Source organism: Eumetopias jubatus, unplaced genomic scaffold (genome assembly GCF_037043125.1).
Source record: "Eumetopias jubatus isolate StellerSeaLion01/CBP00866 unplaced genomic scaffold, mEumJub1_p1.0 scaffold_4, whole genome shotgun sequence".
NCBI classification, from domain to species: Eukaryota; Metazoa; Chordata; class Mammalia; order Carnivora; family Otariidae; genus Eumetopias; species Eumetopias jubatus.
Window position 1 is genome coordinate 5,314,510 of NW_028274810.1, and position 24,724 is coordinate 5,339,233.

Genomic DNA, 24,724 nt, shown 5'->3' on the forward strand with positions numbered 1-24,724 from the left:
TTAACCTAAAAAATAGAAAGCGCCAGGTATTTTACCAGCCAAATTGGGATTCCTGGGGAATAAAAGGGAAAGGTGATGTGGGACAACCAGCTGGTCTGAGGAAAGTCACCTAACCAGAGCTGTGCAGGGTCCCTGGTGTGGCTTGCAGTGAGGTCCTGCTCAGGGCCTCCATGGGAGGAAAGGCCAGCAAGTCAGGGGGCAATCATTTGAAAGCAGTAGAGGGAACAGGACCTGGAGCTCTCCCAGGCAAAATGACCCCTAATCAGGAGCCAGATCCGTCATCGGAAAATAATCCAGAGCTGACACATGTGAGAACCGCCAGAGAAGGATATGAAAGCTTTTAGTATAAGTTTTCCATCAGTTGTAAATGTTAAACCGAGAAATAGAAAATATAAACAACACCCTCTCTATCTTTAAGAGATGAAAACTACAACGTCTGAAAGGAAATATACTACAAGGTATTGACAGAATTTAGAAAATGCAGAAGAAAAATTTTTGATAGAATTGTATTGACTCTGTAGATCTATTTGCATAGTATTGCCATATGAATTATATTAAATCTTCCAATGCATGCATACAGTTGTTTTTTTCCCCCCATTTGGTCTTTCATCTCTCGCAGAACCATTGCTTCTTATGCTTTTCAGTGAACAAGTCTTGCTCTCCTTGAATGAATTTACACCTGACACTTTTACTGTGTTGTGTGCCATTGTAAATAGAATTGCTTTCTAAATTTCCTTCTCAGATTGTTCATTGCTAGTGCATAGAAACACAACTGATTTTGTATATATGGTACCCTGCAACTTTACGGAATGAGTCTATGGACTCTAATATTTTTGTGTGTGGATGATTTGAGGTTTTTCTATCTTTAGGAGCATGTCCTCTGTAAATAGAGATACAGGTTGACCCTTGACCAATGCGGAGTAAGGATGGTGACTCTCAAGATCAAAAACCTGTGTATAGAGGCGCCGTGAGGGGCGGTAGCAGCGGCGGTGGTGGTGATAGTGGCGGTAGCTGTGAGGGGATTCCGGGAAGATGGTGCTGATTAAGGAATTCCGTGTGGTTTTGCCATGTTCTGTTCAGGAGCAAAGTTCCTGCATTCGTCAGGATGATTGCTCCGGAGGGCTCCTTGCTGTTTCACGAGGAAGCCTGGAACGCATACCCCTACTGTAGAACAAACCATTATGCCTCAGTTGTAACGAGTGTATATATGAAAGATGATTTCTTCATTAAAATTGAAACATGGCACAAACCAGACTTGGGAACATTAGAAAATGTACACGGTTTAGATCCGAACGCATGGAAAACTGTTGAAATTGTCCGCATAGATATTGCAGATCGAAGTCAAGTTGAACCAGCAGACTACAAAGCTGATGAAGACCCAGCATTATTCCAGTCAGTCAAGACCAAGAGAGGGCCTTTGGGACCCAACTGGAAGAAGGAGCTGGCAAACAACTCTGACTGTCCTCAGATGTGTGCCTACAAGCTGGTGACCATCAAATTCAAGTGGTGGGGACTGCAAAGCAAAGTAGAAAACTTCATTCAGAAGCAAGAGAAAAGGATATTTACAAACTTCATCGCCAGCTTTTTTGTTGGATTGACAAGTGGAATGATCTGACAATGGAAGACATTAGGAGAATGGAGGATGAAACTCAGAAAGAACTAGAAACAATGCGTAAGAAGGGTTCCGTCCGAGGCACGTCGGCTGCTGATGTCTAGATGAGTCCCGTGTAGGGTCAGAGACAATATCAAACTGTTTACGTAATCAAGGTCAAGTGAGGGGAACAAGTGCAGCCAGTGATGAGTGAAGAAGGATCTGACCAGTATCTGGCAGTGCTGACGTTTCCCAGATGTGTACTTGTGATGACATACCCACAGGTTCCCAACCACGTGTGTGTGTGTGTGTGTGTGTGTGTGTGTGTGTGTGTGTGTGTCTGTGGCTGCATATAAAACGCATGTAGAGCTACAGATCAAGATACACACACTTGTGTATATATGTACATACAAACATACTGAAAGGTTTAGTACAATTTCTCCAAAGTACTGTACCTATCTTCAAGAATGCAAAAGAAAATATTTTCAATATATATACCTGGAACAGATTTTAATAATTATCAGAGTAATACCATTGATGGACAAATTGACTGCAATGTAATACTAGCTGGTATGTTTCATAAATGTCAAATTGTGGACCAATATATTTAGCCTTTTATAACTTTTCTGTTCTTTTAAATCTTCCTGTTCTTTTAAATCTTACAAATTTTTATTTTAGTCCCATAAGCAACAGACTCCCACAGAAAAATTTATTCAAAATCTTTTGGTATTCCAGTGAATCTGGAATGTGAACTCTGAATGTATTTATAATGATTTATTTCTGGATGGTTATTATCTTAAATTCAAATTGGACACTGTCTATTAGTAAGGAGTATAGTTACCAGCCAATTTTTACCTGTTTGCCCTGAGGGAAAAAATCCTTTAAAAAAAATTCTGGTTTTTATTGGATTTTTGTATTTTAAATTTCAATATTTTTCTACATCAAACCTAGCAAAAATGGAGATGATGGTTTGTGATTTATAATAAGCACTATACAATTTTCAGGCTACTCTTAGGCAAACAAAGAAATTGATGAAGAAATGAATAGCATCGTAGGCTGTAGGAAACTTTCCGGAAGTCGAGCACTTCCATGGAGTCTTGTTTCTGAAATGACTGTTTTCTGAAATTAGAGCTTGGAAACTATGCAAATGATCTAGATTCCTCACAGCTGACAGGCTAGAATACAGATAGTGGTGATGGTTTTGTTTTTGTTTTGTGCTTTTCATATTGAAATACACCCCAAGGGGGAGAAGCTGCCTTTGAGATAGTGGAATTTCAGAGGCAGCACAGGCTGATCTCCTTGCCTGGGAGGCCCTGCTGAGAGGCCAGTGCTCCACCGCCCATGGGGAGGACACCACTGGAACCTGTCATGAGTGAGCATCAGGAACGTGCTGTTAGCAGCTGCTGCCACCTTGTCCTCCTCCTCCTCCTTCTTTAAGAAAGGCACCATAGCTAGGTAAGATTTTTATCAGCTCTCTCTGTCCAAATCCAGGTTTTCTCCTGTCAGTCCTGGAAGCTTGACCAGAATGATATTGTTGGAGCCTTCCGGTCACAAACTATCTCCTTTAATCTCGTCCTTCCTGCAACACGCTGGCTCCTGTAGTCCTATCACGTTTGTAATCTGACTTGCTGACAGTCCTGCCCACCCTGCTCCTCGTTTTCCCACACGCCATGTCCCCACTGAGGTGGTGGCAGTGAGTCGGACGAAGGTGTTGAGGATCACTGCCGCACCGCGATGCCCTCTTAGCCTTGGCTCCGAACCCCACGTCGAATATGTCCTCCGTGTACTCAGGATCAAGACTGATGTTTACTCTCTGGGCAGTGTTATAAGACAGGTGTTGTCAAAGCATAATCATTGTCTGCAAAATGTTTGCTGCAAGGAAGATTATTGCTAATTTTGTGAAATAAAGAGTCTCACTCTCTCCTTTTAATGGACTAAACTCTCACTGGCATCTGTAGCTTCGTTGGGAGTTTGGGCGCACATGGAAATCCATGCCCAGCGCACGGATTCTAATGTTTTCCTAACAACTGTGGAGATTTGAGGGAATGCGTGGTGAATGTAAAATACCTAGTTTACTTGGCAGTCTCTTGTGTAAATTACAGTAAAACAAAGTAAATGAAATTGAAACAAAAAATAAATTTGATCACAAAATGCCAAAAAAAAAAAAAAAAAAACCTGTGTATAACTTTTGACTCCCGAAAACTTAACTACTAATAGCCACTTGTTGACTGGAAGCCTGACTGATAAGATAAAGATGACTAACCCATATTTTGCAAGTTATATGTATTCTACACTGTATACTTCTAATAAAGTAAGCTAGATAAATGAAAATGTTATTAAGAAAATCATTCGGAAGAGAACATATATTTAGAGTAGTATACTGTGTTTATAGAAAAATGCACGTAGAAGTGTACATGTGCTGTTCCAACCTGTGTTGTACAAGGTCAACCCTAGTTTTATTTCTTCCTTCCCCCACTCTTTTTTCTCACTTTCAGTTTTGAATAGTATTTTGGCCGAGGATCGAATTCCATGCCTAGAGAGGGATTCTTGAGTCTCCTCTTGATTAGAACGAACTTTTCAAGTTCATCCCTGACATTAAATCTAAATTAGACCTGCTTTGGGGCTTGGAAATGGAGGGAAAAATCACCCTCCTTTCTTCTCACTGCATTTTAGACTTCCTCCTCAAAATGAATGTCAGGGGGCACCTGGGTGGCTCAGTCGTTAAGCTTCTGCTTTCCGCTCAGGTCGTGATACTGGGGTCCTGGGATGGAGCCCCGCGTCAGCAGAAAGCCTGCTACTCCCTCTCCCACACCCTCTGTTTGTGTTCCCTCTCTCATCGTGTCTCTCTCTGTCAAATAAAAAAATAAAATCTTAAAAAATAAAAAAAGTTCTTGCAAATAGTGCTGAGGACTCAGACTGGCCATTGCTTTGCTCGTGCCTCTCAATATTACCCTCAAAAATGTGAGCAAGACTTCATACTAGGTAAGCCTTAGGACCTTGGTGGGCTAAATATTCAGCAGCCTTTATACCAAACATGTTCCTACCGTACCTTTGATAACATGTGGAGAGGACTGAACAAGAAAATATGAAGTGCAACAGAGCCATCTTACCTTGAAAAAACATGGCCATTTTTGAATACTCATGGTAGCATATGCAGAAATCTAGCCTGAGCTGCCCTGGAGCCTTGTAGGCTTTACACTGCACATTCAGGGTTTCTAGAACACACACGTGCACGCGCTCACACACACACACACACACACACACACTCCTCCAGTCCATCTCCGTAGAACTTGTGATCAAATCAGGAGCCAGTCCTCGAGTAGTAGGGCCCAGAGCCCGTGAGCAACAGATGCCTAAACAGGAGCCGCTGTCCCTGCTTTTTCTACAGAAGACAGGCCTGTTGCGCGGCGCCCTTCCTTGTCCCGTGCCCTCTGATCCACGCCCCGCCACGTCTTTCCCCACCCACCCCACCCTCCTGGCCAATGGCCTGCCTGTGACCTGAAAGGAAGTGACGTCCACGCCCCCTGGGTTTAGGCTTCCTGTGGGTTTCAGGCCTCCTCCTTGGGAGAGCAGTGTAGCAAAATAGCTCTTGAAAATGAAAACTATCGGGCGCCTGGGTGGCTCAGTTGGTTAAGCAAATGCCTTCGGCTCAGGTCATGATCCTGGAGTCCCGGGATCGAGTCCCGCATCCGGCTCCCTTCTCAGCGGGGAGTCTGATTCTCCCTCTGCCCCTCCCCCCTCATGTGCGTGCTCTCTCTCTCTCTCTCTCTCTCTCTCTCATTCTCTCTCGCAAATAAATAAATAAAATTAAAAAAAAAAGAAAGAAAATGAAAACTATCATCTTAGGACTAAGAACAACAATAAACAGATTCTAAGAATCATGTGAACGATCTGTACTGGAAATCAGAGCTCAAACTGTAAGAGAACGAATGGAGAATCTAGACTCAAAAGGTGTTTCTGGTAAGGCCAGATGTGCAGAACAGGATTTCGAGCGGAGCAAGAGATGTTAAGCGAGTGTCCTGCTCAGCAGCGGGAAGGTGTAGGGACCAGCGCCCCACAGGGTCGTGGGAAGAACGAGGGAGGGCAGGGCCAGGCACCGATGTGGAAGGAGACCCGACAGAGCCGGCCAAGTCCTGGATGCGTTTGGCGGAGACCGCCGGGCACCAAAACTGGGAGCTCGGCCTTTGCCACAGATTCCAAAGAAATACATTCCCAACAGCTAACATTTAAGTGTTTGTGTGTGGGGGGGGAGGGGTGATGACATGTTCCATGACAAGAAATGTAGCATTTCCTTCTGAATGTGGCATGCGAGAGTCCTGTCATTTTGTCGGCAACACAAGATTCCGATTCAATGACACCACATCGTTGTGGATACCGTGACATGATTTTCGGGCTCAATGTGTTCCGAGCCGATGTAGTTAGACAAGGCGGAAGAGTCCAGAGTGGAAGCTTGGGGCTAGAGAGCCCCCAGAGAGGACCCGTGCTTGCCTCTGGCTGGGTAATCAGAGAGCTCGCTCCCCTGTGAACTGAAGGTTGGAGCTTCCAGCCCAGCTGGGAATACTGGGTTATAAGTGATCCGAGGCCTTACTAAGCTATACTGTGCAAAACATTCTTTCTTAGCTAGCTTCTTCCCTGACTTATCCTCAGTATCTATTTTATTTTTGTTTTTTAAGCTTTAAAAGTTTTATTTATTTATTTATTTATTTATTTATTTATTTATTTATTTAGGAGAGAGAGAGCACGCCCCTGCAAGCCTATAAACGGTGTGGAGGGGTAGAGGGGGAGGCAAAGGGAGAGAATCTGAAGAGGACTCTGCACTGAGCCTGGGGTTCAATTTCAGGACCCTGAGATCATGACCTGAGCCAAAACCAAGAGTTGAAGGCTTCACCAACTGAGCCACCCAGGTGCCCCATATGTTTTAAATGTTTCAGGGATTTTATTTTTAAGGAATCTCTACATGCAATGTGAGGCTCGAACTCACAATCCCGAGATCAAGAGCAATATCTAGTTTATTTTTGTTTATTTTTTAAAATATTTTATTTAATTATTTGAGAGAGAGTGAGAGAGCGAGCAGGAGAGCATGGTGGGAGGCACAGGGAGAAGGAGACTCCTCGCTGAGCAGGGAGCCCGATGTGGGGCTCGATTCCCGAACCCTGGAATCATGATGTCAGCCAAAGCAGACGCTCAACCGGCTGAGCCTCCCAGGTGCCCCAGCAATCGCTAGTTTAAATCAGAGGTGGGAAGATCCTGTCTGAACACCTAAAGTTCATGTTAGTTACTAAGGGGGTTGTTAGAAAGAGTCTCTTCTTTTTCTTTCTTTTTTTAGGATAAAATAAGTTCTGGAGTTCCAGAGTCTAGGTATCTCATAGACAATATGACCTTTCTTCCTGAGAATGGGTTTTTACACCTGTTCGTTCCTGGAAAGTTGGTGTCAATTCCTCTAAGCCAGTTTAAAGGAATTGGCTTTTTTATTCCTCACAGCCAAAAAGAACACACGCCAAGGTCTCAGTGAGAGGATCGCTTATAGGATACGGGCTTTAGTTGTGAGATGTGGGAAAGGATGGGAAGAGGCAGGGTTTGTTCTACATTGAACACTGGCAGCACTGACAATTCTGTGATTGTGGTAAAGAAGTCATAGGCGTTTCCTTAGGGAGGGAGGTCGATGTTTGGATGTCGGTCTGAACAGTATTGTGAGTAGCCTTGTTTTGTCTCATTTCATCAAGGTCTCAAAGCAATCTTGTCTGAGGTTGATATTCTACATGTAAGATTATTTATTTCAATCATGGAAACAAAACACTCAGGCTGGGAGTGCCAGAGCAGTTCAGGGCATCGGAGGCTGGGATTGTTCTTTGTCCCTGGAAATCCCTAAAACAGAGAACAAGGAAAGAGAGCCCTCAGGTCTCCCAAGCTGTAGCTGCAAACCTGAGTGGGAAACTGAGACTTGGACTAAGTATCTTGAATTTCCTGTGGCTCCATTTCCCATTTCAAAATGGGTCAAAAGGAATTGTTCCTGCATGGGTTGTCCCAGGTGTTAAATTGGTAGAGTAGGCAGCTAGATCTGAGCTGGAGGCAAGGAGGGTGGTACACAGTGCTTTCGTGGTTTCCCACCTGCTGGACTGTTAGATCCAGACCAGCAGGTGCAGAGCATGTGCTCTCCTTTCCAGCGTGTGTCCTACAATAACGTATGGCTTCCTTACAATATATTTACATTGCGGTTTCCATCCCCCAGTGGGGAAAGATGGCCTTGACAGTTCCAGGAAGACCTTTGTTAGGGCCAAAATCTCCCCCTATCAACCAGTAGGCTGAGTCCCTTAGATGATTGGAAACATCTTCAGTTGGAGACCACCCTGGCTGTGACCCATAATCTATGAGACATAAAAAGAAAAGACACCCCTAACCCCAGTGCAGCTGCCACCCCGGGGCCTGTCTGCTCTCCCATCTTGAGAGTGGACTGAAGTTCAACCAGGAGTGTAAACCAACTGAGTATACAAGTGGGACTGTACAATTGTGAACAAGAGTATTCCCAGGAAAAGTCCTTCTGGACATTGTTGTTTGAACAGTGGGAATACGGATTGACCACTGTCCCCTGACATTCAGATGTGGGTTCCCGGAGGATATGTTAGGATCCTCGACAGGGAAGCTCGCAGCCAAGGCCTGTGTGGCGGCCGTACTGCCATCAACTGTTGAAGGAGTTTGGGAAAATCTCTTCTTCTCTCTGGGCCTCACTTTCCTCATGTGTAAGATAAGGTTGTTATTCAAATCCTCCACGGTCCCTTCCTGCTCAGTTTCTGTGAGTGCATGAGGGTCTGCGGTGCCTTTTAAGCAGCCCTAGGGACTGCAGCTGAGACCTGACTTGGTCCCTTCACTGTGTGTCCTTTTCAGGAGCCTGATCTGAGCCCACACTGGAAACAGAGAACAGAGGGAACATTTGGGAGACAGAAAATCAGATTTGGAGGATGAGCATAACCCAAGGAAGGACAAGGCAATGGTGGAGCAGGTGATTGCCAAAGGAGGTAAGAATAAGGACAAGTTGAGTCCAGAAAACTCAGGGGAACCTGAGGAATGCATACAGCAGCATCCAACTCTGCAAGGAGCAGCCTGAGCTGAGCAAGGAGAACTAGGAGAGTAAGTTTTCCCCTCACCTTCAGGTCTTTTAAACATTGATTCATAACGGATTCCCGTGTGGCATCAGTTTCACGTGGCAACACAGGGATTGGACGACTCTATAAATTATGTTAGGCTGACTACTAGTGTAGCTACCCTCTGTCACCACGCAGAGCTGTTACTGCACCACCGACTACATAATATGAGATCTGTCCTCTAACATTTTTTTAAAATCTTCACTGTGGACGATGTTTTGACAGAGTGTAGGTTTCTATGCCCTCCCCTCCCCCCACCACTACCATGGGCCTTCTTTGGACTTTCCCAGAGAGGAGCAGTGACATATAGGAGGTTCCCTATTTTAGGTCACTGCAGCCCCTGATCTTGGACCAGGATGCTCAGCCAGGGCCAGGGAAATATGGATTAGCAGGAACCCTTCTTTGCAAGCCCAGCTCCAATGTGAAGGACCAGAGTGCCTCTTCTAGGCCCCCGCAGGAATGGTTCAGCACCCAGGAGCTGGCCCTACATAGAGGGCCAGAAAAGGGCAGATTCCCCTAAACCCAGCCCAAAGTGTTCCATTTAGACTCAGAAGAAGGTGAATAGCAGCACAGGCTCTTTTCCCTATGCTGAGCGGGGGGACTGGGCGGAGCCTCAGTGCCAGTGCAGGAGGGAGCATCAAAGGGAACCTTTGGATGTTAACCTAAAGGTTAGTGGCTAGAGCCCACCCAGGGGACCAAACCTACTTAAGATCCATCCAGATCTTGCCAGCGGCTTCCATGGGTCCTGCAGCCCTGACTTCCTCTAGGTATCTCCAGCCAGCTGCTGCCTCTGTCTTTGCCTGCTTCCCCCTGGTGTCCTTGGGCTAACTGAAGGTCTGTTCCCTTAAGTCGTCTGCCACCTGGTGGATTCCAGGGGAACTGCCGGGGCCTGAGGCTGAAGGCACATGCACTGAATCCCTGACTCCAGCTGGGAGGTCAGAAACCAGGCTCTGAGCCACCACCTGCTGAGACTCCAGGATGTGGCCCCTCACCAGGTTGTGTTTGCCTGGGGGTCCCAGGACCCACTGATGTGCGAAGGTCACCTTCTTTCTTTTTTTTAGGTGAAAATGACATACAATAAATTTCACCCCTTGTCAACAATGACAGAGTTGTTCAGCTAGTGCCCTAATGTGTTTCAGAGGCTTCCTTCACCTTCCCACACTCCCTCCAGCCCCTCTGCAGATAGTCTCCGCTCCCTCCTCCAGCCCCAAGCAGCACTGATCTGCTTTCTGTCTCTGTGCATTGCTCCTTTCTGCTCATGTTACATAAGCCGAATGAGAATGTTTGTAGTTCTTGGTGACTGGCTTCTTTCACTGAGCATCCTTTTGAGGTTCCTCCATGCTGTAGCTTGGATCAGATTTCTGTGCCTTTTGTTGCCCAATAGATGCCATGGTACAGATAGGCCTCATTGGGTTTGTCCATTCACCAGCCGATGGCCCTTTGTGTTGCTGTCAGGTGTTCCCTATTGTGAATAACCCTGCCCGGAACATTTCTGACCGAGACTTGAGCAGACATATGCTTTTACTTCTCTCAGATAGATTCCTAGTTGTCGAATGGCTGGATCCTATGGCAAGCTTGTGCTGAACTCTTAAGAACTCTCAAAGTGGCTTCCGCAGGGGCTCTTATATTTTACGTTGCCACCAGCAATATAGGAGGGTCCAGTTTCTCCACATCCTCAGCAACACTTGGTATCGTCTTTGGAACAGAAGCGCACTAGTTGATGTAAAATGGTACGTGGTTGTCCTTGCATTTCCTTGAGCACTAATAACATATTACTAATAACATTGATTACCTTTTTATGTGTCTCCTTTGGTACATGTGTATTCAACTCTTATACTGGCTTAAACGAGTGTGTTGCTTCGGCCCCATTGAGTGAGTTCAAAGTCCTCTTGTCTCTCGTGAACGTGAGTCCCCATTGGGTATTTAATCCACAAATATTTTCTCCTAATCAGTGGCTTCTCTGTTCCTTTTCTCAGTGGCAATGTTTGATGCAAAAAACTTCTTCATCTTCAATTTTCTCTTACGTATCGTGCTCTTGCCGTAGTGACTTAGAACTCTTTGCTTACTGTGAATTCCTGACCATTTTCTCCCATGTAGTCCTCTTGCACAATAGTTTTGGCTCTTATACTTAGATCTGTGACCATTTTGAGCTCATTGCTGTGTAAGTTGTGATTTCCAGCAACAGCTGTGGGGGAGCTTTGTCCTGACAGGTTTAGGAGAGCCTAGGGGACACTTGTGTTTCAGAGTTAGTCTCCCCTGGGCCAGGAATGGAGATTTCACCCTGCTGCACCTGTTAGTGAAAGGCTGAGTGCCTTTGGGGAGGGGAGATACATGGGGCTGTGGTCATATACGGCCTGTACTCCCCGTTCTCTGGGACTGGGTACAAAGGAGCTCCAGGAGCCCCAGGGCAGTCCTGCTCACAGGTGCCTTTAGAGGCAGAAACACACTGAGAGCAGGAGAGCATAACACAGAAAAGACCCCAGGGATCCCAGCGGATCTGGGTTGGGATCCTAGAGGGTCTTCTATGGATGGGCACATTTTCCATGTATATGCCCTTCTATGGGTGGGTGGGAAAGAGGACTCGCACACAGCCGGAACTCAGGAAACATGCCCAGAAGGAGTGGAGCGGATTGAAGGCATGTCCCACAGTTTGCAGTATTTTTCCAACATGAAAATCATGGTATTTGCCTGCATCAAAGGTGCTGGGGGGACACATGCTGCCTCGGTCAGTAGAGCGTGCAACTTTCATTTCAGGGTCATGCATTAGAGTCCCACGTAGGTGATGGAGCCTAGCTGAAATTAAAAAATAATAATAATAAATAGAAAACGAAGAGGTGCATGCTTCAGGAATCAGAATTACTCCCCCTAAGGTAAGGAGGGGGCATCTACCTTGGTCCTTGCAGTTCAAGAGCCATTCTGAGCACTACAGAATCCTAAATGTAGATTAACCTAGAGAACCTACACTTTTAATATTTGTTGGGTTTCCCCTGTGTGGTTAGAGGTCCACTGGCAGACAAAAGTTGACATGCTGAGCACAGAAGCGGACCAAGAAACAGACTATTACCTGGATGCACCACATTATTCTCCGTCCTCACTGCAGTCTCCCTGGAAATGGGAATGGGCAATCGAAATGCCTGGTATTCAACACAGGTTAAGAAAAAATGGAAAGTTTGGGTTAACAGTTTAAATTATTGTGTCCTCAGATTGACTTTGATGGCAAGTGGGGACTCTGTTGCACGTCTTCTAGGTTCTGCAGGTGGAAATGAGGGGCTAAGGGACAAACTAATTATACAACTCAGAATAACTTTGGTAACTTAGTATCTTCACACTTGACACAGTTTTCTTTCATTTTGTCTGATCCCATAGTCTCATGCTTGAGTCTAAACACATTTGTACAAGGAAGGTGATATCAATACCACACCTAAAATCTGTACCGCTAAATGTTGTAGTGCTTATTCCTAATGGTACTTTAGGCTTGTTTCTAACTGCCTGTAGCTACGTTTCGGCTGACTCTCAAGGCAGCCCATTCTAACCATGTGTGCACTTCTCTTTGGCCCCACCACCAGGTGAAGCAGTGCATCTGAGCTGTCTCCATCGCTGGGGGAAGGATGTAGGTCAGATAGGTAATAAAGAGAAAGGGGGACTGGGGTGCAGCAAAAAGAAAGCATGCTTATGTGTGGGTTGATTCCAGAGAGGACCATTGCATTTCTTTTTAAAATTTTTTAATTTACTTATTTGAGAGAGAGTACTTGAGATATCAGGAGCGGTGGTGGGGGTAGTGGAAGAGGAACAGAGAGAAGCTGACTCACCACTGAGCAGGGAGCTGGACATACGGGCTTATCCCAGGACCCTGGGATTCTGACCTGAGCCAAAGACTGACACTTAAACAACTGAGCCACCCAGGTGCGCTTTAAAATAATTTTTAAACTAATCTGGTCCACTTAACATAGGCATTGTATTAGTTTCACATAAGGTCATGGTATTTATTTTGTATTTCTTTTTTAAATATTATTTATTTATTTAGAGCAGGGGTGATGGGCAGACGGAGAGGAAGAAAGAATCCCAAGCTGACTCTGCACTGAGCATGAAGACTAAACTGGGGCTCAATCGCATGACCCTGAGATCATGACCTGAGCTGAAATCAAGAGTCAGACGCTGAACCGAGAGAGCCACCTTGGTATTTCTAAGAATGATATGTTTACCTTTCTCTCTGAAATAGGCACTGAGTAATGAGCAAGGCGGAGAGAAACCATAGTACCCATAGGCGCCAAGGTCAGATTGCCCAAAATGTACCACAATGGCATATTTGGGGGAAACAGAATGCCACAACGACCACTGGTGCATGTTCATTCAGACTCCAAGATCTCTGAGAAAACTCGAGATTGCAGGGTTAAAAATAACCTGAAAGGATCAGAGTGAAATGCCCTTGGGATGTGTGTGGTCTGATCTAAAGTACACAGCAGAAGATGTTTTGTAGATAGGAAGCCAGCTGTAAACAGCACACTGTGCATTCCCTTTTTTGTTTTCTTATCCTGTGTTAAAGACCGAGTACAATGCTGTTTACAATTAATTGATCACAGCCAGTTGCAGATTTCTTTATTCCTTCTCCACTGCCATTGCTTCACTTGACTAACCCTGTGTACGTGGAAGATGCGCCTTACTAAGCCCCTGCTGTAAATCATTATAGTACTATATCACTGTAGAAGGTATATTAGATTATGGAAAATAAACCTCAGGACCTCGGGCTGTTTGCTTGGGGTCCCCTTTGCCTCGCTATACTGTCGTCTCTTTTTCTTTTTTTAAAAGATTTTATTTATTTATTTGAGAGAGAGAATGAGATAGAGAGAGAGTGAGCATGAGGGGGGGAGGGTCAGAGGGAGAAGCAGACTCCCTGCTGAGCAGGGAGCCCGATGCGGGACTCGATCCCTGGAATCCAGGATCATGACCTGAGCGGAAGGCAGCCGCTTAACCAACTGAGCCACCCAGGCGCCGCGGTAGTCTCTTTTTCTCAGTTCCTTCGCCACCCCAGGTCCCCGACTCTCTGAGGTCGACAATATTGATTATTTTGAATTGAAGCTACCCAAAAAGAAACTGGTACCAGGACACTCAAACCCTCCTCTGTCTCCCTGAAAGCAGGAAACCAATCTCCCATATGAAAAAGGCACCCCCTGTACTAAGAAGTAAAAAGACATCCTTCTCACCAGGGTTTCTAAATTCGGTCTAGACACTCTCTAAATTAAAACTCCCCCAAATCCCTGAGAAATGTATTTTCTCCTTGTCTAAAATGCATAAAAACTGTCTGCCTTAATACTTTATATTTCTTTAAGGGTCTCCATTTCAATATCCGTTCTCCATGCGTATTCAATGTCTCAGTGAAACTTAATTCTTACTTAAGCTGGGAGACCAGGACAGGTAACAGAGGAACTTCTCCTTCCCTGCATACCTTTTTTGTGATCCTAATATCTTAGCCAATGATTTGTAAAGGAAAGAAGTAACAGAATTATATACCTGGGAAAAAGATTTGTCCCCAGGAAGGAATTTCTGGTATTTTTAACAGTGGAAATATCTACATTTGATCCAAAGTCTCCTAAAAAGTATTTATTTTTAAGTTGAACTTCTAATTTAAGTGTCCCCTGAAATTCAGATGTGCCTTCCCAGAGGGTACGTTAGGAGACTCCACAGGGAAGCTCGCAGCCAAGTCCTGTGTGGGGGCCGTGCTGCCATCAAGTGCTGAAGGAGTTTGGGAAAATCTCTTCATCTCTCTGCGCTCAGCTTCCTCATGTGTAAGATAAGGTTGTTATTCAAATTCTCCACGGTCCCTTCCTGCTCAGTTTCTGTGAATGCACAAGGGTCTGCGGTGCCTTTGAAGCAGCCCTGGGGACTGCAGCTGAGACCTGACTTGGTCCCTTCACTGTGTGTCTCTTGCAGGAGCCTGAGCTGAGCCCACACTGAAAACAGAGAACAGAGGGAGCATTTGGGAGACAGAAAATCAGCAGGTTTGGAGGATGAGAATAACGCAAAGAAGGACAAGGCAATGGTGGAGCAGGTGGTTGCCCAAAGGAGGTAAGAAGAAGGACAAGTTGGGTCCAGAAAAATCAGGGGAAACTGAGGAATGCATACAGCGGCATCCAACTCTGCAAGGAGCAGCCTGAGCTGAGCAAGGAGAACGAGGAGAGTAACTTCGTCCACGGTGAACCTGTGCACCTCCCGAGGAGCCCCACAGAATGGATCGGGGTTGGTTTGTACTGCAGAGAAGCACCAGTTCCAAGAGGAGGAGGAGGAGGAGGGGCACCTGGGTGGCTACATCTTTAAGCGTCTGCCTTCAGCTCAGGTCATAATCTAAGGGTCCTGGGATCGAGCCCCGCATGGGGCTCTCTGCTCGGCGGGAAGCCTGCTTCTCCCTCTCCCGCTCCCCCTGCTTGTGTTCCCTCTCTCGCTATGTCTCTCTCTGTCAAATAAATAAAGAAAATCTTAAAAAAAAAAAGAGGTGGACGATGTGACCATGAGGTTCTGCCCCAGACCCCTAGCTTTGACCTTGGAGCTCCCTCACGGTCGATGTTCTCCAAGTAAGTGTGGGCTTAGAGGGATCAGTTATGTTTGGATAAAGGTTGGACTTGTCCATTCTTACCACAAAGAGTTCTACCCTAAGGTCAGGAAGGGCCAGGTTAGGAGACCCTTGCCTCTGAGGCAGTGATACCAATTATATTCTTCTGAATTTATGGTTGTCAAAGACTTTACACACCTTTGTCTTGACCGTGTGTTGAGTGTTTCATTTTCCTTAGTCTCTGTTATGAACTTGGAATTCTGACATCAATAAGATTTCACAGAGGAGGTCAAAGCAGTGAGAGGAAGAATGCAAACAAAATCTTGTAGCTCAGCGCCCCTGGGTGGCTCAGTTCATCGAGAGCCTGCCTTCAGCTCAGGTCATGATCCCAGGCTCCAGGGATCAAGCCCCATTGAGGGGGGTGGCTCCCTGCTCAGCAGTGGAGTCTGCTTCCCCCTGTCCCTTCCCCAGCTGTTCTCTATCTTTCTCTCTGTCTCTCTCTCACTCTTGCTTTCTCCCTCACACTGTCTCTCAAATAAATATATAAAATCATTTTAAAAACTGTTGTAGCTGTCCTAACCTGGGGTATGGTGGCAGTGCAGAGGATGGAGGGGGGAGGGGGCTAGGCCGAAGACATCTCTTCCTACTGAGAGAACCATTGAGAGGAATCCAAGAGGACAGTCCCTCTTCACCAGAGCTCACCACAGGGGAGTGTCATGGGGCATTGAGAGTGTAGGGCAGGCTCCTCTGGAAGGAAGGGTATTTGTTGCCTCCTAGAAGAAAGCAGAGAGCATTCGTGCATGTATTTGGGACAGGAATGTAGTTGAGATTAGAAATTTGCCACCCCCTTTATCAGATCCATGAAGGAATGTCTCTGAGAGCTTCCTCAGTGCTTGGTTTGGTCCTAGGAGTCATGAGTACAGAGATGAGTAAAACATTATCCCAATTGTCGTGGGGCTCTCAGTCTAGTTACCAGAAGTCATGAAAAGTGTAGTGGTGGTGGATTCCTTGGAGGAAGTGGCCAGTGCTGCCTAGGGATGGCCTGGTCTCCCTCCGTGTTTTCCAACAGCTGGATGACCTGTCCTGACCCAGGGACCCTGGGCCTCAACTCAATTTCAGCCTCTCAGGACACAGCCAACACCTAGGTTCCATGTAAACCCAAAGCAGTCAACACTATGAAGGTCTGCAGAGGAAACTGCTGGTATCAGTAGCTCCCCACTTTGTCTTTGCCAACTGGAAAATAGAGGCGAGTTCATTAAGTCTTGTAGGGTCATCCTTGCCCTAATGATCAGGGATTAGTCTTTCTCTCTGTTAAGTGAAATACTTTCTAGCTTCAGTATTCTCTCTCCACTTAAAAACTTTGGAACTATTGGCTAAAGTATAGATCAAGTAGCTACAGTGAAAAAGGGGTAAAGCAACTTCCAAGCTGCAGTGAGAATGTGCAGAAACTCTTATACTGAATAATAATCGGACAAATCACTTTTAAATTGCACAAAAGGTTTATACAGTAATTCTGGAATAGACAATGTAAGTCTGTCGCTTTCTCCTTCTTCTTAACATTGCTTTGATAATTTAAGATCATTTCCATTTCCATATAAACATTTGGATCAGCTTAGAAATACTTACTAAAATGTCTGCTAGAAGGTTGATTGGCATTGTATTAGATCTTTTGATCAATTTGGGAAGAATTGTCCTCTAACCATAATGAGTCTTCCAATCCACCACAAATTTTATCTCCCCATGTATTTAGTTCTTTAATTTCTGGAAGTAGTGCTCTGCAGTTTTCAGTGTAATGTTCTGACACATATTGTGTCTGATAAGACAATGCAATAGGAAAACTGGTCAAAAGACTTGAAGAAGAAATGCTTCACAAAAGAAGATACACAAATGGCCAAAAAGCACTTGAAAAGATGCTCCACTTGAAACCATTGAAAAGCATGAAGTTGAACATAAATCAAAAGGGATTCACTAATGTCTCTGCAAGGCTCCATCTTAAACTAAGTAACCTTTTCCTTCTCTTCTGCAAACCTCTGCTCCTCCCTTCTAAGCCTTTTGTTTCAGGAGCCTGGTACCACCCTAAAGACAGGATGAGGGAGGCTGGCAGCATGCACACAATTTCTGTCAAAATAAAACACCCCCCCGCCCCTTCCTTCAGGGGGAGGGGACTTACAGTTTTTGAGGGCCTTGGCCTGTTCTAGCCCCCTGTGCCCCGAAAAGCAATAAAGCTATTGTTCCTCAATATTCCAAACTCTGTCTTCGTCTTATATTTTGGCTCTGAAGCACAGAGGTCAGTTTTCGACGGTACACTCAGCCATTGGGAAGATAAATTAATACTACAGTGAGTTACCATTACACAACCATCCCCGTGGCTAAAATTACGAAGACCGAAAACATATGTGGTGAGGATGTAAAGTAACTAGACGTTTCATACACTTGTGCGAATGAAAAATGGTCCAACCACCGAGAAAAGCTGAACCACAGATAAACATTTACCAATCACGTGAACGGCCATTCCTCTCCTAAGGATTTACACAATATGGCCACACAGCAAACTGCACATGAATATTCATCATAGCTTTATTCCCCATGGCCAAACCCAGGAAACTGCATAGATGGCCATAAATAGGTGAATGTACAGACCAAATATATCCATACAGAGGAATACTCCTTAGCAATGAAAAATTCTGAACTGGTGATCCATTAGTAATATGGATAGATATAAGAATCCTTAGGCTGCACGGAGGAATGTAGGCATAAAAGAGTTCCATTTCCATAACGTGGTTAAAAATCAAGCCGTCTTTGATGCCAGTGGTTGCCTGGGGCTGAGGGTGAAGGCAGTGAGAGACTTCAATGGATCCACCCAAGGGAAGCTGTGAGGTAGAAGAAATGCCCTGTGTCCTGAATGGAGCAGTAGTTTCAATTGTATGTACATCTGTGAAAATGCATTTAGTTGTACAGTTTATCTTTTTTAATTTTTATTTGTTGAGAAAGCACTCACACTGCATCCTCTCTCTCTTACCCTCCAAAGGAGGAGAAGAACGATCATCAGTGGCAATGGGCAGCTGTGGAAACAACACCTAAAATCACGTTCATGCTCAGGAGAGAACAATGTGCCTCCTCCTTGAGGTTTCAGGTCCTCTACACGTTCAGAGAAAATTCTCTAGTAACAAACTGTAGAAATGAACTGGAGGGTATTATGCTAAGTGAAATTAAGTCAATCAGAGAAAGACATGTATCCTATGACCTCACTGATAGGAGGGATTCTTAATCTTAGGAAACAAATTGAGGGTTGCTGGAGTGGTGGGGGTGGGAGGGATGGGGTGCCTGGGTGATGGGCATTGGGGAGGGTATGTGCTATGGTGAGCACTGTGAATTGTGTAAGACTGATGAATCACAGACCTGTACCTCTGAAACAAATAATATATTATATGTTTAAAAAAAGAGAGAGAGAGAAGCTAGTAGGAAGGGAAAAATGAAGGGGAGGAAATCGGAGGGGGAGATAAGCCATGAGAAGAAGATGGACTCTGAGAAACAAACTGAGGGTTCTAGAGGGGAGGGGTGGGGGGATGGGTTACCTGGTGATGGGTATTAAAGAGGGCACATTCTGCATGGAGCACTGGGTGTTATGCACAAACAATGAATCATGGAACTCTACATGAAAAACTAATGATGTAATGTATGCTGATTAACATAACAATAAAAAATTTTAAAAAATAATAAAAAAGAGAGAGAGAAGCTAGTAGGAAGGGAAAAATGAAGGGGAGGAAATCAGAGGGGGAGACGAACCATGAGAGACGATGGACTCTGAGAAACAAACAGAGGGTTCTAGAGGGGAGGGGGTGGGGGGATGGGTTAGCCTGGTGGTGGGTATTAAAGAGGGCAGCATTGAAGGGAGCACTGGCTGTTATAGGCAAACAATGAATCATGGAACACTACATCAAAAACTATTGATGTAATGTATGGTGATTAACATAACATAATAAAATAAAATTAAAAGAAAGAAAGAAAGAAATGATCTCTGAAAGTACAGCCTTAATTGTACACTTTAAAGGGATGCCGTCTACTGTACCTAAATTATACCTCAGCAACATTCATGTAATAATCTACTATATTTCTCTATACTAGCAGTGAGCATTTAGAAAATGAAATTTTTAAAAAAAGGAAATGAAATTCAATAAACAGAGTGGAGATTCATGTCCACCTTCATTAAATGTATGAGAACACATGTAACAAAGATGCCTGAAAACTCTTGCTGAAATAAATTAAAGGATACTAAATAATTAGGAAAAAATATATCACATTCATGGACTAGACCACTCAAATTTGTTGGAACATCAAATCAGCATTATTCTGATTCATACTGGAGAAGGCAATTTGGGGGCAAATTTACAAGCTAATTCTCAAATGTATTTGGAAATCAACATACCTAAATAGCCAAGACAACCTTGAAGAATTAAATTGGAGAAATTTACTAAATTTTAAACCTCACCGTAAAGCTACAGTAATCAAGGTGCTCTTAATGGTGTAAGTAACACAATGTAAATATATCAATGTGAGAGAGTAGAGAGTAATAAAATTTCCTGATACGCATATACATTTTTAAAATTTTTCTTTTAATTTTACTTCTTTTCAATTATTTTCTTTTTAAGTAATCTCTGCATCCCACATGGCGCTCAAACTCAAAAAAAAAATAAAAGGTTGTGAGTTTTACCTGAGCACTGATTAGTACAGCTGCATGGGACAGGGAATCTTTACCAGGAGAGAGTGTCATGACAAAGGAAATTTTGATAAAGAGTTATATACCAAAATATATTTTTTACATAAAAAGTGACAAATTTTTATACAAAAGACATTGTAGAAAGACACTGCATTTCCCGGTCTTAAATTTCTAGTACATGTAGGGCTGTATGGCTTTAATGTTATGGGAACCAGGGAAGTGTCTTCCTTTTTCTTATCTTTTCCAGAATGCTCCTTTTGGGTTCTTTTCTTTCATAAAGCAGATGTCCAATGTGTGCTTGGGGTGAAATAGAGCCCATGCATTGAGGTTTTGTGGATTCATTTTGACCTTGGTAAATGTGAAAGCATCGCTTCCTTGGGAGCCCAGGGGCAGGACCCACAAACATTAAAGGTGGACAATTGCCTTTATCAGTGCTACAGCGACCTCCTAAGTCTCTGGCTCCTAAGATCTAGGGGGGAACCTGTGCTGAAGAAGTGAAGAGGTGCTTCAGGGCACCACTTCCCCTGCCTGCCTGTTTCTCTCTCCTCAACCTCAGCTTCTATGCCACTGAACACCACTGCACACATCTACTGTGGACATCATCCATCATTGACCCATGACCTCGAACTGCCCATGTTTGCTTCCAGGAATACAACCACAGGTCAATGGCATGAGGTCAACTCAAAGAAATCTAGCAAGCCATGGTCCACCTTTTTAAAATTGTTCCAAATTTTTAAAAAATATTTTTCCAGTATAGTTAACATACAGTTCCATGAGTTTCCAGTATATAACATGGTGATTGAACATTTCCATACATTGCCCAGTGCTCATTACCACAAGTACACTTCTTAATCCCCATCACCTCACCCATCCCCCAAGCCCCCCTACCCTCGGCAACCATCAGTTAGTTCTCTATAGTTAAGGGTCTCTTTCCTGGTTTGTCTCTCTCCCTTTTCTATTTCCTTTGCTTACATGTTTTGTTTCTTAAATTCCACATAGGAGTGAGATCATGGGGTATTTATCTTTCTCTCACTGACTTATTTCACTTAGCAGAATACACTCTGGCTCCATCTGTGTCCTTGCTAATGGCAAGATTTCATTCTTTTTTTTGGCTGAATAATATTCCATGGTATAAATAGATAGATAGATAGATAGATAGATAGATAGATAGATAGATAGATAGATATAGATATGTGTGTGTGTGTGTATATATATATATACACACACACACACAACGTTGTCTTTATCATTCATCTGTTGATGGACGTCTGGGCTCTTTCCATAATTTGGCTATGCTGCTGTACAAAGGGCCCATGTATTCCTGCAAATTAGTGTTTCTGTATTTTGGGGATAAATATCCAGTGGTAGGATTAATGGATCTTAATCGTTCCTTTTTGAGGACCCTCCATACTGCTTTCCACAATGGCTACACCAGTTTGTATTCCCACCAATACTGTAAGAGGGTTCCTTTTCCTCCACATCCTTGCCCACACTTGTTGTTTCTTGTGTTTTTGATTTTAGCCATTCTGACAGGTGTGAGGTGATAGCTCGTTGGTTCTTTTTTTCTATTTCCTGATTTTACCTATTTATTTGAGAATGAAGGAGAGCACAAGTGGGGGGAGGCGGAGAGGGAGAAGCAGGCTCCCCACTGAGCAGGTAGCCCGATGTGGGACTAGATCCCAGGACCCCAAGGTCACCACCCGAGCCAAAGGCAGACGGGTAACGGACCGAGCCACCCAGGTGCCCTATCCAATTGTTTCGATTTGCATTTTCCTGATGAGGAGTGTTGTCGAGCATCTCTTCATGTGTCTGTTGGCCATCTGGATGTCTTCTTTGGAGTAATGTCTGTTCATTTCTTCTGCCTCTTTTTAAATTGGATTATTTGTGGCTTTTGGTGTTGAGTTGTATAAGCTCTTTATATATGTTGGATACTAACCATTCATTGGATATGTCATTTGCAAATATCTTCTCCCATTCAGTACGTTCCCTTCTACTTTGGTTGATTGTCATAAAATGGTTCTTTATCTCTCTTCTGTTAAATATGAGGGTGAACCAAATAAACACAATATGGCATCGAGGTTACAATCTTTCCAAACTTAGTGGTCACTATATATATTATGCATCTTACTAATGCATAAATTAATCCTTTGACAATTTCAAAAGATCTCTTGTGAGAGGTGAATGAATCCGTAAGTGACATGTAATGTGGTGTTCAGTGACATTACAAAAACAACAAAGAAAACAGTTCACACATAGTGGAGGAGTCTGGGACATAGGGATGTCAATATCAGTTTAATGAAAAGCCACAAATGGTGTCCCAGTAAGGCATAAGACGTCTCATAACATAGGTGTACAGCCAGAAGAATATTGAGAGTCAGGACAAAACATTTTGAAAAATTAGTATTTTATTCACTTAGTTTAATACTCTGCCTCTTGCCCTATACTTTTTACGGATAGAGAAAAAAAAAAAATAAAGAAGACCCAAAGAGGAACATCATGACAGTCTGGAATTGGCAGTGTATGTGAGTGTATGTGAATGTATGAATATATATGAATACAAATAAGCCATTTTCCAGCTCTGTCCACTGGAAATGCCTAAAAATAAACCAATTGCAATGAGTGCCCGAGGAGACACATTTTGATCTGGGAGTATGGTTTCCCAGGAAACAAAACCACAGATTCTTAGAGAAATGACCGAGACCAGGCCAGACGCAACAAATCTTCTATATGAGACACAAACACCTCATCATACTGATATTAGGAAAGTTCTCAAAACTATGAGGGTCTTATCAAAAGGATATGAAAGCCAACCTGAAATCACTTTCACTGCTAAAAGAGAGGATAAATGGAGCACTCATAAGTCCATAATACAGTGGTTTGAAACACTTCGATATGACTGAAGCCTTGCTTTCATATTAACACAGTAATAAAAGAAAATGAAGAGGAAAAGAACGGAACTTACAGGTTCCCGTTAGAGATGCTAGGGGACCAGAGTTTTCCTTACAAAATGTACCGCCAGGTATATAGTATTGGGGGGAAATTTCTTTTCCTGCAGGTGTTCATACAAGGCTTCTAGGATCCAAACCATGATGATGAAGGATCATCATTTTGCTCCACAGAATCAATGGATGGATGGGCCTTGAACATAAGGGGACCTGAGGTGCTTCCTGATGGAAGCGCACACAGCACTTGAGAGGAAGTCTTGCCAACAATTCAAACCTGAAACTGATCAGTTTCTACGTCTGCCAGGTCCGACAGAGCAGTCGTTCCGATAATATTTGGAATGCAGTTAGCAGGACCTCTTTCCTTAGAAATGCATTTTAATTATATTTCATTTACAGCTCCCTTAAATGTAAACTTAAAACCTGAAGAAATACAGACGATTTTTCTATTAATCGCATCTTTATTACTCTGGCAGAATTCGGTTTCCCTTAATGTGAAGCATTAAGCGGCAAGATGCAAGATTATTTTGGATTGTTGTGCGCTTATACTTTTTACTTTTCAACGTTCCTGCCAGAAAATGTTAAATTCCATGTGTGGCTTGCCTTTTCTTTGTAATAGCACTGTTCTCCACGAACAGTGGAGATTCCACCACGAAGTAAGAGGAAGTATGATGGACTGTGTTAAAGTATATCTGGCTATAATGCATTCCGTGGCCATGCTCCCGCACAAACACCTCAGTATTTTCAAAAATGATTAACAAAAAAGGAGAGAACAAGAGCTGGAGAGGGCGAAGCAGAGAGTGAGAGCCAGAGGGAGGGGGAGGGAACGAGGGAGGAGGAAGGAAAGGGAGAAACTGAGAAGAAATCTACACATTGCTAGGAGGCTTGAATACAGGTCCTACTCATGGGAGCGTGTGCATTTTATTTGGATCCTGATACAGAGAAAACAACTTAAAAACAACAATGGGAAATTTGAACACTATGTATTTTATATTACATATTTTAAATTAATTTATGAATATTTACAAGGTTATGATGATAATACTTTAAAAGGGTTCTCATTTAGGGAAACATACAGATACAACTGCAAATGAAATATGGTGTCTGCGATTTGCTTTAAATAATAAAGGACAGGGGCGCCTGGGTGGCTCAGATGGTTAAGCGTCTGCCTTCGGCTCAGGTCATGATCCCAGAGTCATGGGATCGAGCCCCACATCGGGTTCCTGGCTCAGCGAGGAGCCTGCGTCTCCCTCTGCCTCTCTCCCTGCTCATGCTTTCTCTCTCTCTCTATCTCTGTGTCTCAAATGAATAAATAAAATCTTAGAAAAAAAAAAAGAAAGAAACCCCAACCTTTAAAAAAATAATAATACAGGACAAAGTAAGCGGATGGGATTGTATTAAAACAAGGTCAGCCCTAAGTTGATAACTGTTGAACCTGGCTGATGAGGACGGGGATGTTCTGTTCTACAATTCTGTCTACGTGTGTGTGCTACTGACAGTCTGCATCTAGAAAAGAGAGATAAAGAGTACCAGTCCACTGAGAATAATGGCAGCTGAATCTCTCAACACATGACTTTAAAGGGTTAGGGATTAACCTAGAGAGTCAGTAACACAGCTCATAACCCTGTCCCCGAACAGCCAGGGGCCAGAGAGAAGTGTGGACTCCAGATGGTTAGTACTTAGCCGGGTCTGGGAGCCAGAGACAGCAGGGCAGTCAGCACAGACCAGGCAGGCACTTAGAGGAGAGGACTTCAGGGAGGGCTTCTCAGCGGGGAACACAGGTGAATGATG

At 43.9% G+C, this 24,724-nt stretch overlaps 1 non-coding gene across 1 annotated transcript; it reads right to left on the reverse strand.

Moving 5' to 3' along the window:
* Nucleotides 1–18,263: 18,263 nt before the first annotated feature.
* On the reverse strand, nt 18,264–18,476 carry LOC148164483 (small nucleolar RNA U3). Its single transcript, XR_015768146.1, has one exon. It is a non-coding gene; the product is annotated as a small nucleolar RNA U3 (small nucleolar RNA).
* Nucleotides 18,477–24,724: the final 6,248 nt, after the last annotated feature.